General features: G+C 45.6%; 1 pseudogene; it reads left to right on the top strand.

Annotated features, from left to right (window-relative positions):
* The first annotated feature begins 3,140 nt into the window (after positions 1–3,140).
* Positions 3,141–4,738, top strand: LOC103299097 (D-3-phosphoglycerate dehydrogenase-like; annotated as a pseudogene).
* The last annotated feature ends 6,457 nt before the right edge of the window (positions 4,739–11,195 follow it).

Genomic DNA, 11,195 nt, shown 5'->3' with positions numbered 1-11,195 from the left:
CCAGGCAGAATCTTCAATTTAAGTTGTTTGGGCTTCAGTCTATCCCAAGATGCTGAAAGCCCTGCCCACCTTCCACAAGCATCCCCAAGGAATGTCTACATGCCATGGGGCAGAATCAAAGTACCCAGGCTCTAGGCCTCAGAGAGATTTTCTTGGCTTATACCTTTCTGTAAACACCCTTTTCTGTCATTCCCATCACAACAATTGGGGAATGGCACCAAACATGCAGGTGCTTAGAGGGCTCAAGGGGATTTTGTGACAGGTCAGAATACATGCCTCCATATTTGGCCAAAGGGAGGGACACTTGCCCCTGGTCTAGGCTGGAAGTTCCATAGCTCTATTTATGCTAATTACTGTATACTCAAGGCCTAGCACAGTGTCTGACACATAGGAAGCGCTCAACAAATATGTAGAAAAGTGCATGCATAAATATCTAAATAAATAAAGCTTACAGCATCAAACTTCTAGGGCAAGCATGTCAAACTGGCGGCTGGTGGGCCACATGCCTCGTTTAACATGCTTGTTAGGGCCTGGGATGGTGCCTCTTCATATGACTAAAATCCCAAGGCCTCTGTATTAGTTTTCTATGGCTGCCATAACACATTAATACAAACTTAGCAGCTTAAAATAATACCTATTTATTAGCTCACAGTTTTGTTGGTTAGAAGGTTAGATGGGCTCCACTGGGTTCTCTGCTCAGAGTCTCATAGGTCAAGATCAAGGTTTCTGCTGGACTCCTTTCTTGAGGCTTGGAGTCAGAACCTCCACTTGCACATTTATTTAGGTTGTTGGCAGACTCTACTTCCTGTGGATGTAGGTCAAAAGGGCCCATTTCCTTGTGAGCTGCCAGCTGGGGGCCTGCTTACTGCTTTGAGAGAGGTCACCTGCATTTTTTTTCATGTGCCCCCCATCTTCAAACTAGCAACAGTGTTTTGACTTTTCCTTTTGCCTTCCTCTTCTGCCACCAGCAGGAGAATGTTCTCTGCTTTCAGGGGCGCATGTGATTAGATTAGGCTCATTCACCTCTCTCTCTCTCTCTCTCTCTCTCTCTCTCTCTCTCTCTCTCTCTCTCAACTTCCAGAACTATGGGAAAATCAATTTCTGTTGTTTAAGCCACTTGATCTGTAGTATGTGTTATGGCAGCCTGAGTACACTAAGACAGTGACCATGATATGCAACAGCATAAAGCAAGATGGAAAAAAAGCTCCCAGCCCACTTGTGTAATCCTACTCTATGTCTTTGACCTTTTCTGCCATTCACTGAGAGGGTTGTCCTGTAAGCCCCAGTCCTGAGGCCTAGAAGAAAGGGGGAAGAGCCAGTGTTTTAGGCTTAGGCTAGCTTGGTGAAGCTGCCTGTGAACTGGATAGGAGGCCCTGGATGTGAGGCCACCTTCCCAGGAAGGTCCAGTAACACTGCAAGAGGAATTAGCTGCAGCTGAAAATCTGCAGCAGGAAGCAGGGCAAGTGCAGAGTTCCCTCCATGTGCAATTGATTTGTGACTGTGAACAGCAGATTTGGGATGTGACAGCCGACTGCAGGGTCAAGCAGCCAGCAGAGCTGTGTTGGTTTGGAGACATTTCAAGCCTCTAAGCTGAAAAGCCACAGTTTTGGGGAACTACCATGAGCATCTGTTTCAATTCTGAGACTGGATCCTCCCCACTGATGTTGCTGGTTTCTTTTGTCAGAATGTGTAAGGCTCCAACTGTGGCCCCTGGAAGCAAAATTCCCAGTTGTTCAAAAGGGCTGTGCTTCAGTTATCTATTGCTGTGTAAAACCATAAAGTTTACTACCTCATAGTTTCCACACATCAGAAGTCTGGGCACAGTTTAGCTTAATTCTCTGCTCAGGGTCTCACTTGGTTGAAATCAAGGTGTTTGCAGGGCTGAGACCTGGCCTGAAGCTTGGGTTTCTCTACCAAGCTAACTGGTTGTTGGCAGAATTTAGTTCCTTGCAATTGTAGAATTTAAGTCCCCATTTTCTTGGTGGCTGTTGGTCAGGAATTACTCTCAGCTCCTAGAGAGGCCACCCTCAGGTCCTGGCCACATGTCCCTTTCCATGTGTCTATGGTGATCCCACCCCCTCTCATTTTTAACTTTTCATTTTGAAATAATTATAGAATCACAGGAAGTTGTAAAAATAGTACAGAGAGGTCCAATGTATCCTTTATCAAGTGTTCCCCAATGGCTACATCTTATATAATTCTAGTAAAATATACAATCCAGCCAATTGACTTTGGTGCATGTGTGTATATAGTTCCATGCCATTTTATCACATGTATAGATTTGTGTAACCACAAGATTCAGAACTGTTTCATCACTTCAAAAGTTCCCCCTTTATAGCCACACCCACCTCTTTCTCTCCCACTATCTTTAAACTCTGGCAACTACTAATCTGCTCCCCAACTCTATAATTTTGTCATTTTGAGAATTTTTATAACATGTAATATGTGACCTTTTGATAATGGCTTTTTCCCCACTCAGAATAATGCCCTTGAGAGCCATCCAAGCTTTTGCATGTATCAATAGTTGATTCCTTTTTTTACAGCTTAATAGTATTCCATGGTATGAGTGTACCATTGTTTATTTAATCACTCACCTTGTGAGAGACATTTTGGTTGTTTTCAATTCTGGCTATCTCTATAATAAAGAGCCAGGGTGTAACACCTTTACCACCTAAGCTGGACCAGACCGGAAGTCAGTGCTGGGTTGCTTCCGCTGCAGGCACGGTGCCCCAGCACTGACTGCTGAGGGGGCTGCGAATCAGGGCCAGAGAAAGGCCTGAAGAGAGAAGCAGGGACTGATCCGTTGCCTACGTGGTAGCTTTTGACCAGCACTTGCCTCTCTCTTTCTCTCCCAGTCTGGCCAGCAGCCGTGCCTCCATTTCTCTCCAGGCCTCCACCGGGGCTGCTGATCAGCTCCACCTTTCTGATCAGGCCCCATTGATAGGCCCAGAGACACTGAATGGCATAGAAACTGACCAATCAGAACCAAATCTGTGTGAAGTGTGAGGAACCAATGGCTGCCTAGAAGGCAGAGCTTTTGACGCTGACTGGCATAGAAACTGACTAATCAGAACCAAATCTGGGGGCTTAGAGGTGTTTTTGTCCAGGGAGAGCAGTCAATCCCGAGGCCGACTCCAGCAATGGCCTTCACAAATCTATAGAAAGTGCTCATCAGTGATAGCCTGGACCCTTGCTGCCAGAAGATCCTGCAAGATGGAGGGCTGCAGGTGGTGGAGAAGCAGAACCTGAGCAAAGAGGAGCTGATAGCTGAGCTGCAGGACTGCGAAGGCCTTATCCTCCGCTCGGCCACCAAGGTGACCATGGATGTCATCAATGCAGCAGAGAAGCTCCAGGTGATGGGCAGGGCCAGCACCAGCGTGGACAACGTGGATCTGGAGGCCACCACGAGGAAGGGCATCCTGGTCATGAACACTCCCAATGGGAACAGTCTTAGTGCTGTGGAGCTCACCTGTGGGATGATCATGTGTCTGGCCAGGTAGATTCCCCAGGCAATGGCTTCTATGAAGGATGGCAAATGGGACCCAAAGAAGTTCATGGGAACCGAGTTGAATGGAAAGACCCTGGGAATTCTTGGCCTGGGGAGGATCGGGAGAGAGGTGGCCGGATGCAGTCCTTCAGGATGAAGACTGTAGGGTATGACCCCATCATCTTACCAGAGGTCTTGGCCTCCTTCAGCATTCAGCAGCTGCCCCTGGAGGAGATCTGGCCCCTCTGTGACTTCATCACTGTGCACACCCCTCTCCTGCCCTCCACAACAGGCCTGCTGAATGACAGCACCTTCGCCCTGTGCAAGAAGGGTGTGCGCGTGGTGAACTGTGCCCACAGAGGGATCGTTGATGAGGGCACCCTGCTCTGGGCCCTGCAGTCGGAGCAGTGTGTGGGTGCAGTGCTGGATGTGTTCACGGAGGTGCAGCCTCGGGACCGCACCTTGGTGGACCACAAGAATGTTATCAGCTGCCCCCACCTGGGCACCAGCACCAAGGAGGCCCAGAGCCACTGCAGGGAGGAGATTGCTGTCCAGTTCATGGACATGGTGAAGGGGAGAGCCCTCGCAGGGGTCGTGAATGCCCAGGCCCTTACCAGCACCTTCTCTCCACACACCAAACCTTGGATGGGTCTGGCAGAAGCTCTGGGGACTCTGATGTGAGCCTGGGCAGGGTCCCCCAAAGGGACCATCCAGGTGGTAACGCAGGGCTTATCCCTGAAGAATGCCAGGAACTGCCTGAGCCCCACAGTCATTGTTGGCCTCCTCAAAGACGCTTCTAATCATGTGGATGTGAACTTGGTGAACGCCAAGCTGCTGGTGAAGGAGGCTGGCTTCAATGTAACCACCTCCCATAACCCCACTGTGCCAGGAGAGCAAGGATGTGGGGAAGGCCTCCTGAGCGTGGCCCTGGCAGGTGCCCTCTACCAGGCTGTGGGATTTGTTCAGGGCACCACACCTGTGCTGCACGCACTCAAAGGAGCTGCCTTCAGACCAGAAGTTCCTCTCCACAGGGATCTGCCCCTGCTCCTATAATGGAGTCAGCCCTCCAACCCTGCCATGCTGCCTACCATGATTGGGCTCCTGGCAGAGGCAGGTGTGCAGCTGCTTTCCTACCAGACCTCGGTGGTGTCCGATGGGGAGACCTGGCACGTCATGGGCATCTCCTCCCTGCTGCCCAGCCTGGACACCTGGAAGCAGCATGTGACTGAGGCCTTTCAGTTTCATTTCTGACCTTGGGGCTCACCAGGACCAGCCTTGGGGGCTTTGTGATCAACATTGACAGGTCACATTCCCAGGGCTGATACCACTTATGTGGTCTGACCCCTGTAATAACCACTTAATAAACAGCCCACCCTTCCCCGCCCCCTCCCCCCAAAAAAAGAACCAAATCTGGGTCACTGTGAGGAGCAAATGGCTGCCTAGGAGGAGGAGCTTTTGACACTGACTGGCATAGAAACTGACCAATCAGAACCAAATATGGGTCAACTGTGAGGAGCCAATGGCTGCCTAGGAGGAGGAGCTTTTGACGCTGACTGGCATAGAAATTGACCAATCAGAATCAAATCTGGGTCAATTGTGAGGAGTCAATGGCTGCCCAGGAGGCAGAGCTTTTGATGCTGACTGGCATAGAAACCGAACAATCAGAACCAAATTGGCCAGTCGAGGAGGGCAGTTGGGGGCAACCAGGCCAGCAGGGGAGGACAATTGGGGGTGATCAGGCCTAAACAGGCAGTCGGACAGCCCCCAAGGGGTCCCCCATTGGAGAAGGTGCAGGCTGGGCTGAGGGAACCCTCTCTCCATGCACAAATTTCATGCACCGGGCCACTAGTTACAAATAAAGCTGTTATGAACAATTGTGCACATATTTTTGTGTCAACATAGGTTTTCATTTTTCTGGGATAAATGTATGAGTGCAATTGCTAAGTTATATGGTTAAGCATATATATATAGTTTTTAAAGACACTGTCATACTCTTTTCTAGAGTGGCTGTAGTATCTTATATCCCCACCAGCAATGTATGAGTGATCTAGTTTCTCACATCCTCACCAGAATTTGGTGTTGTTCCTTTTTGTGTGTGTGTCCTGTTTTAGCATTTTGGATTGGTAGCTTTAATTAGCAATTCCCTAATGGCTAATGGTGTTAAACATCTTTTCAAGTGCTTACTTACCATGTGTATATTCTCTTCAGTGAAATGTATCTTCACATTTTTGCTTTCTTTCTAATTGGATTGTTTGGTTTTTTTACTGTTTATTTTTGAGAGTTCTTTATACATTCTAGATACCTTTCCTTTATCAAATATATGGTTGCAAATATTTTCTCCCAGTCTGTAGCTTGTCTTTCCTTCTTCTTAACTAGGTATTTCACCAAGCAAAGGTTTTTAATTTAGATGAAATTAAAGTTATTATTATTTTTATGGATTATGGTTTCCATGTCAAATCTAAGAACTATTCACCAATTCCTAGGTCCCAAAGATTTTCTCCTATGTTTTACTCTAAAATGTTAATAGTTTTACATTTTACATGATCCACTTTGAGTTAATTTTTATGTAAGGTTTCATGTAGGTCAAGTTTATTTATTTACTTTTTGCCTATGGATATCCAAATGCAATAGCATTATTTGTTGAAAACAGTTCTTATCTCTTTTAAGGACTCACCTGATTAAGTCAGGCCCAACCAGGATAATCTCCCTTTTGATTATCTCAAAGGCAACTGACTATGGAACTTAATTATACCACTTAAGCATCCATTTTTCCATATAGTAGCATAATCATGGGAGTGACAGCCCATATATTTAATGCCCCCATTCACACTCAAGGGGAGAGCATTATATAAAGGTGTGGGTCATTGGGTGGGTGGGTCATCCTAGAATTCTATCAGGATTCTATCAGGATGCTGGGAACATCCATCCACACCCATTCCTCACCCCTGGGTTTGAGAAAAACTAATTAGCCCTAGGATCTTAAACAAGTGATGGTTGGCTATTTTGGAAAGTTCTATAGAGAGCTGAGAGTAGGTATGGGTACTTGTTTGCATGCCAAGCCCCAGGCAAAGTATAATTTGCCTGTTCCTTCCCAGAGTTTGGGGTGGGTGGTCTCACTCTGGACTAAACAGTTCAGATGGTGAGGTGAAACATGAGGTAGATGGGGGAAGGGCATTATTACATGAGTCTTTTCTTTGAAAATAGAGCTTGGATTAACCAAGTCAGAGCAGAAGCTTGTTGTAGGCCCAATAAGAAATACCCATTCCACTGCAATCTATTTTCTAACCTTCATCAAAGTCAGTGTTCTGTCACTGACATTCAGCTAATATGCATTGTTTGGGGTCCAAAGGTGAAACTTCTTTTAACAGTGACTTCTTTTGGCTATGGGACTCTTTTTGTCCCTCTGCACCTCTCTGAGAGTAAGTGGCTGAGAAGGTTGAGAAAAATTCAGAAAAAAAAAGTTAATTTAGATATATAAGGGGAAGGTCATTAGAAGAGACCCACCTGAAATGAATGGAATCCCAAACCTGTTTGCTAATCAGTCCTTCATGAAGCCAAAGAAAAACCTGAAGCAAGAAGAGTGAGGAGAAGCACTGAATTATCATATGGTCACAAACATTCTCTTACTCTCACTCCCATCCTGTTCTGGACTTTCCTCATTAGCAGGCCCATCCTTCCCAATGTCAATGGCACACCTGGAACTGAACAGTGTGGCAACCCTGATTCCAGTGTGTGCTCTGGAAATGCCATTCTAAGGTAAGCAAACTCCCCTACACTCTCAACCTCTTCTTTGAGTGCATCCTATACCTCCTGCGCTAACTCTTAAAATCAGGCTTTTTGTGGGCACAATACTTCCTCTACATCCCAGCTCCTCTTCCCACATCCTGCCAGCACATTGCCTCAAAATAGAGTCTGCATCACCTAATCCCTGCAGCTGTTTCCATACCATTGCTCATTATCAGGTAAAACCCCTTCCTCTTTTAATACTCTTTCCATCTGATATTATCACCCTCTATCCTCTTCTACCCACTATCACTGTCATCCATTCTAAGACATTGTTAGAGAATTTCAATCCCCCCTGGTTTATATATTCCTTCTCCATTCCAACTTCTGTCATCACACTGACTGATTTAAACATCCATGTGGATGGTTCTATGTATTTCTGTAGCTCAATGGTTCTCAACCTGCAATCACTTGGAAAATTTAAAAAATACTGATGCTTGAGGCTAACTCACGCCAATTGAAACTGAATTTCTGGGGATGTGGCTTTAGCATAGACATATTTTTACAGAGAGGAAGGGAGAGGGATAGACAGTTAGAAACATCGATGAGAGAGAAACATCGATCAGCTGCCTCCTGCACACCCCCTACTGGGGATGTGCCTGCAACCAAGGTACATGCCCTTGACCGGAATCGAACCCGGGACCTTGCAGTCCGCAGGCCGACGCTCTATCCATTGAGCCAAACCGGTTTTGGCGAGCATAGACATATTTTTAAATATTACAGGTGATTCTAGTGTGTCAGTATTGCAATGACACTTTTTTATATTTCTATTGCAAACCAGGATTGAGGACTACTGCTCTGACCTCAAAGTTCCTTGACTTCCTCAACTCTGTTGACTTTCATTTCCACTATACTTAAGAATACCAACTTCATGGTCATATTCTGACCTTGCCATAACCTAGAATCTTGCTACCTCTGAATTCTCTCATTCCAAGAGACCCACTACTATCTTGCACTTCCCTACTCTGGTATCTTTTCCATCTAATTACAATTTCAGACCTTGACCCCATAATTTTTTCCTAATTTATTAACAGTCCCTCATCATTGCTTCTTTCCCTACACATCCTGGCTCCTATGGTGGATCATTCTCACAAGTATAACTTCACCCAAGCTCTGTTGCCTGTCTATTGCACTTACCTTACAAACCCCAGACCCTAAATCAACTGGAAAATCTGCCTCCTCTGTTCTTTTGCCAGAATTTCTGGAGAAAAATTGAATGCCAATCAGATGGGTACCACTACAAATGTATGATTTATAATTTAATTGTTTTATGAACACTGTTGATCCTTTCATTTCTGCTCAACACTCTCCCCTATTTCCCTTAACCACTATCCTAAACCTTTGCCCCTTTTTTAATATAGGCCATGAGTGTGAACTCCTCTTTCACAACTATAAGCTTATTTGCATCTCCTAGTGTCCTTTCTTATTTCCGTTAGCTCTGAGAGGAGTGTTCCTTTTCCTGACAATTATTCTCTATCCTATCATCATGACTCTCCCTTATTGAATCTTCAATCTCTGCTGGCTTCCTACCCTGAGACAGCTCACCTTCTAAAACTCTGAGCTCATATTTTTCATCAGTTACTATTTTCATTTGTTTGATACCAGCCAAGCTTCTAGAAAGAGCAGTCTAATTTAGTGTCTTCATGCCTCACCTCTTCGTTATTCCTCAAACCACAGCTACCAGGCTCCCACTATTCCACTAACTTCAATGGTCAGAGCAGAATCCATAAGGACATTTCCAGATGTTTCTCCCCCCCCCCCGCCCCAGATATTTCGTTTATTAGAACTGTTTTCCATACCATCCGTGCAAACCACTTCTGTTTTTTGAAAACCTACTTTGGCTCTCATGATTTTCCCCTACCGTGGCTCACGTCCTACATGTCAGACTGACTGCTTCATATATATTTTATGTGTATTTTAAAAGTTGGCAGATTTGAAGGTTCTGTTCTTAGCAGGCATTGTTTCTCCCTAGATAGCCTTATACTAAGGAGGCTATCTAGCCTCCTCCCCCTCCTTTGCCCCCTGTCCTCTCCCTCTTCCCCCTCCTCCCCTCTTACTCTTCCTTTTCCTCTTCCCCCATCTCTCCCTCCTCCTCCTTCTCCCCCTCCAATTTTACAAGTTCCAAACCAAGCTCATTATCTTCCTAAATCCTCCTTCATCAAACTATGAAACTCAAGCCAGGTGTTTTTAATTTTTATTGATGACACTATTATTCATTCAGTCTCTCTCAACAGAAACCTGGGTGTAGCTAGCGTGTCCTCTCTCCATCAACAGCCACATCTGATTAATCATCAAGTCCTAATAATTCTACTTCCTAAATAGCTCTCCAGTGTGTCTGCTTCTCTCCATTGCTACTGCCTTCATTCAGGTTTTTATCTCTCAACACCAGTGATATAATCTCCTAACTTGTCTCCCTGTCTGCACTCTTGCTCCTCAGTGATTGCTTCACCTAGCAGCCAGAGTAATGGAAAGCCTTTAGTACAGTACCTGGGACATAGTAGGTATTCAGTAAGGTGATATTGAATGAATGGATGTCCAAATGCTCTCTGGGCTGATATACAAAGCCTGTTACTATTTTCCAGCCTCATTTTCTCTCTTGTAATTTAGGTTCTAACTAGGGTGTATAAGAACAGATATCATAACAAGTCTTCTGATTCCAAGTTTGAGTGCTCTTTCAACTGTTTCCCTTTCTGCCTAGTTTTTGTTCTTTCAATCTTTAATTTCTTTACCTTTCTTCCTAGTTTTATGAAAGTCTTGGAAACCTTCTGATTGGGGGCATTTGGATGCAGTCCCAGCTGGAGGCAAGAGGACAGACGATATGACCTCCCCTTGTCAGTCCCCACGAGGGAATACTATAATGTTAGACCCATAAGGGAAGCAAGCAGGTAAATTTTATAAAGATCTAAACATGGAAGAAATCAGATAATAATTATAAAATTAATTAATTAATTAATTAATTTACTCAATAGATATTTACTCTGTACCAGGCTCCATGCCAGGCCTTGAGCATATGATGGTGGGCTCCGCTGCCTTCAGGTGCATTGATAGACAGTGACAGGAGCTTTTGACAAAATGGGAACTAGAAAAGGATAAGCCTGTGGAGCATGACTTTGGTGGGGGTGGGGGTGGGGGGGAAGAGCAACTCCCTTGTCCAGGGACAATGGGCAAAAAGCTGCTCCAGGATATGTTCTGGCCCCCTGCAGTACCAGGGCAATGAGATGTCATGAGATGGCGGCCAAAGAGGGAGTCCTGAGTCTGGAGCAAAACCTTATTTCTTTAGCCCCTTACTCCTTGCTCTAACCACTCCTTAGAGCAACAGTTATCTCCATCTCCCTGGATACCTTAGATGTAGCCAAGTCAACCTTCCTGGCAGTGCTCAGGATGGGTGGCAACATAAACTTTCTGGGAAGATGTTATTGTGTGGAATGGAACATGTTCACGACAAGTTGCCCTGGATTTTCCTCAGTCTGAGTTTCCCTTCAATAAGCCTCTAGCTCTTCTTCACTGATGACTCATTCAGGTGTCCTCCCAAAGAGGGCCTTTTAACCAGAGTCCTAGAACTTCTCAGATACTATTTGCAAAAGTACCTTATATACTAGACAATTGCTTTCAACATTATTGGTGAAGGGTTGGCTCCTCACACAGTCGCTGATCTGTGAGGACTAGGGAAGACAGCAGGGATCAAGGCTGCAAAGCTTAGCTGATGGAGAATGAATGTCTGCACTGTGACCCTGTGCCTTCTCCCCAGGGATCTGAACCAGATCCCTAGGCTGGCCTGCTTTGTGCCCCTCCCCCTCACCACCCCCCTTTCTGGGCAGGGCTATACCAGACCAAGAAGACACTGCCCCAGGGGCTCATAACCTGAGTGAGACAGTCCAATTATCTTCAATTTATGGAGCTCAATTGGAGTGAGTTCAAAAAAGAG

The sequence above is a fragment of the Eptesicus fuscus genome, chromosome 1 (assembly GCF_027574615.1).
Source record: "Eptesicus fuscus isolate TK198812 chromosome 1, DD_ASM_mEF_20220401, whole genome shotgun sequence".
NCBI lineage: Eukaryota > Metazoa > Chordata > Mammalia > Chiroptera > Vespertilionidae > Eptesicus > Eptesicus fuscus.
This window is presented reverse-complemented; position numbering and strand designations above follow the sequence as displayed.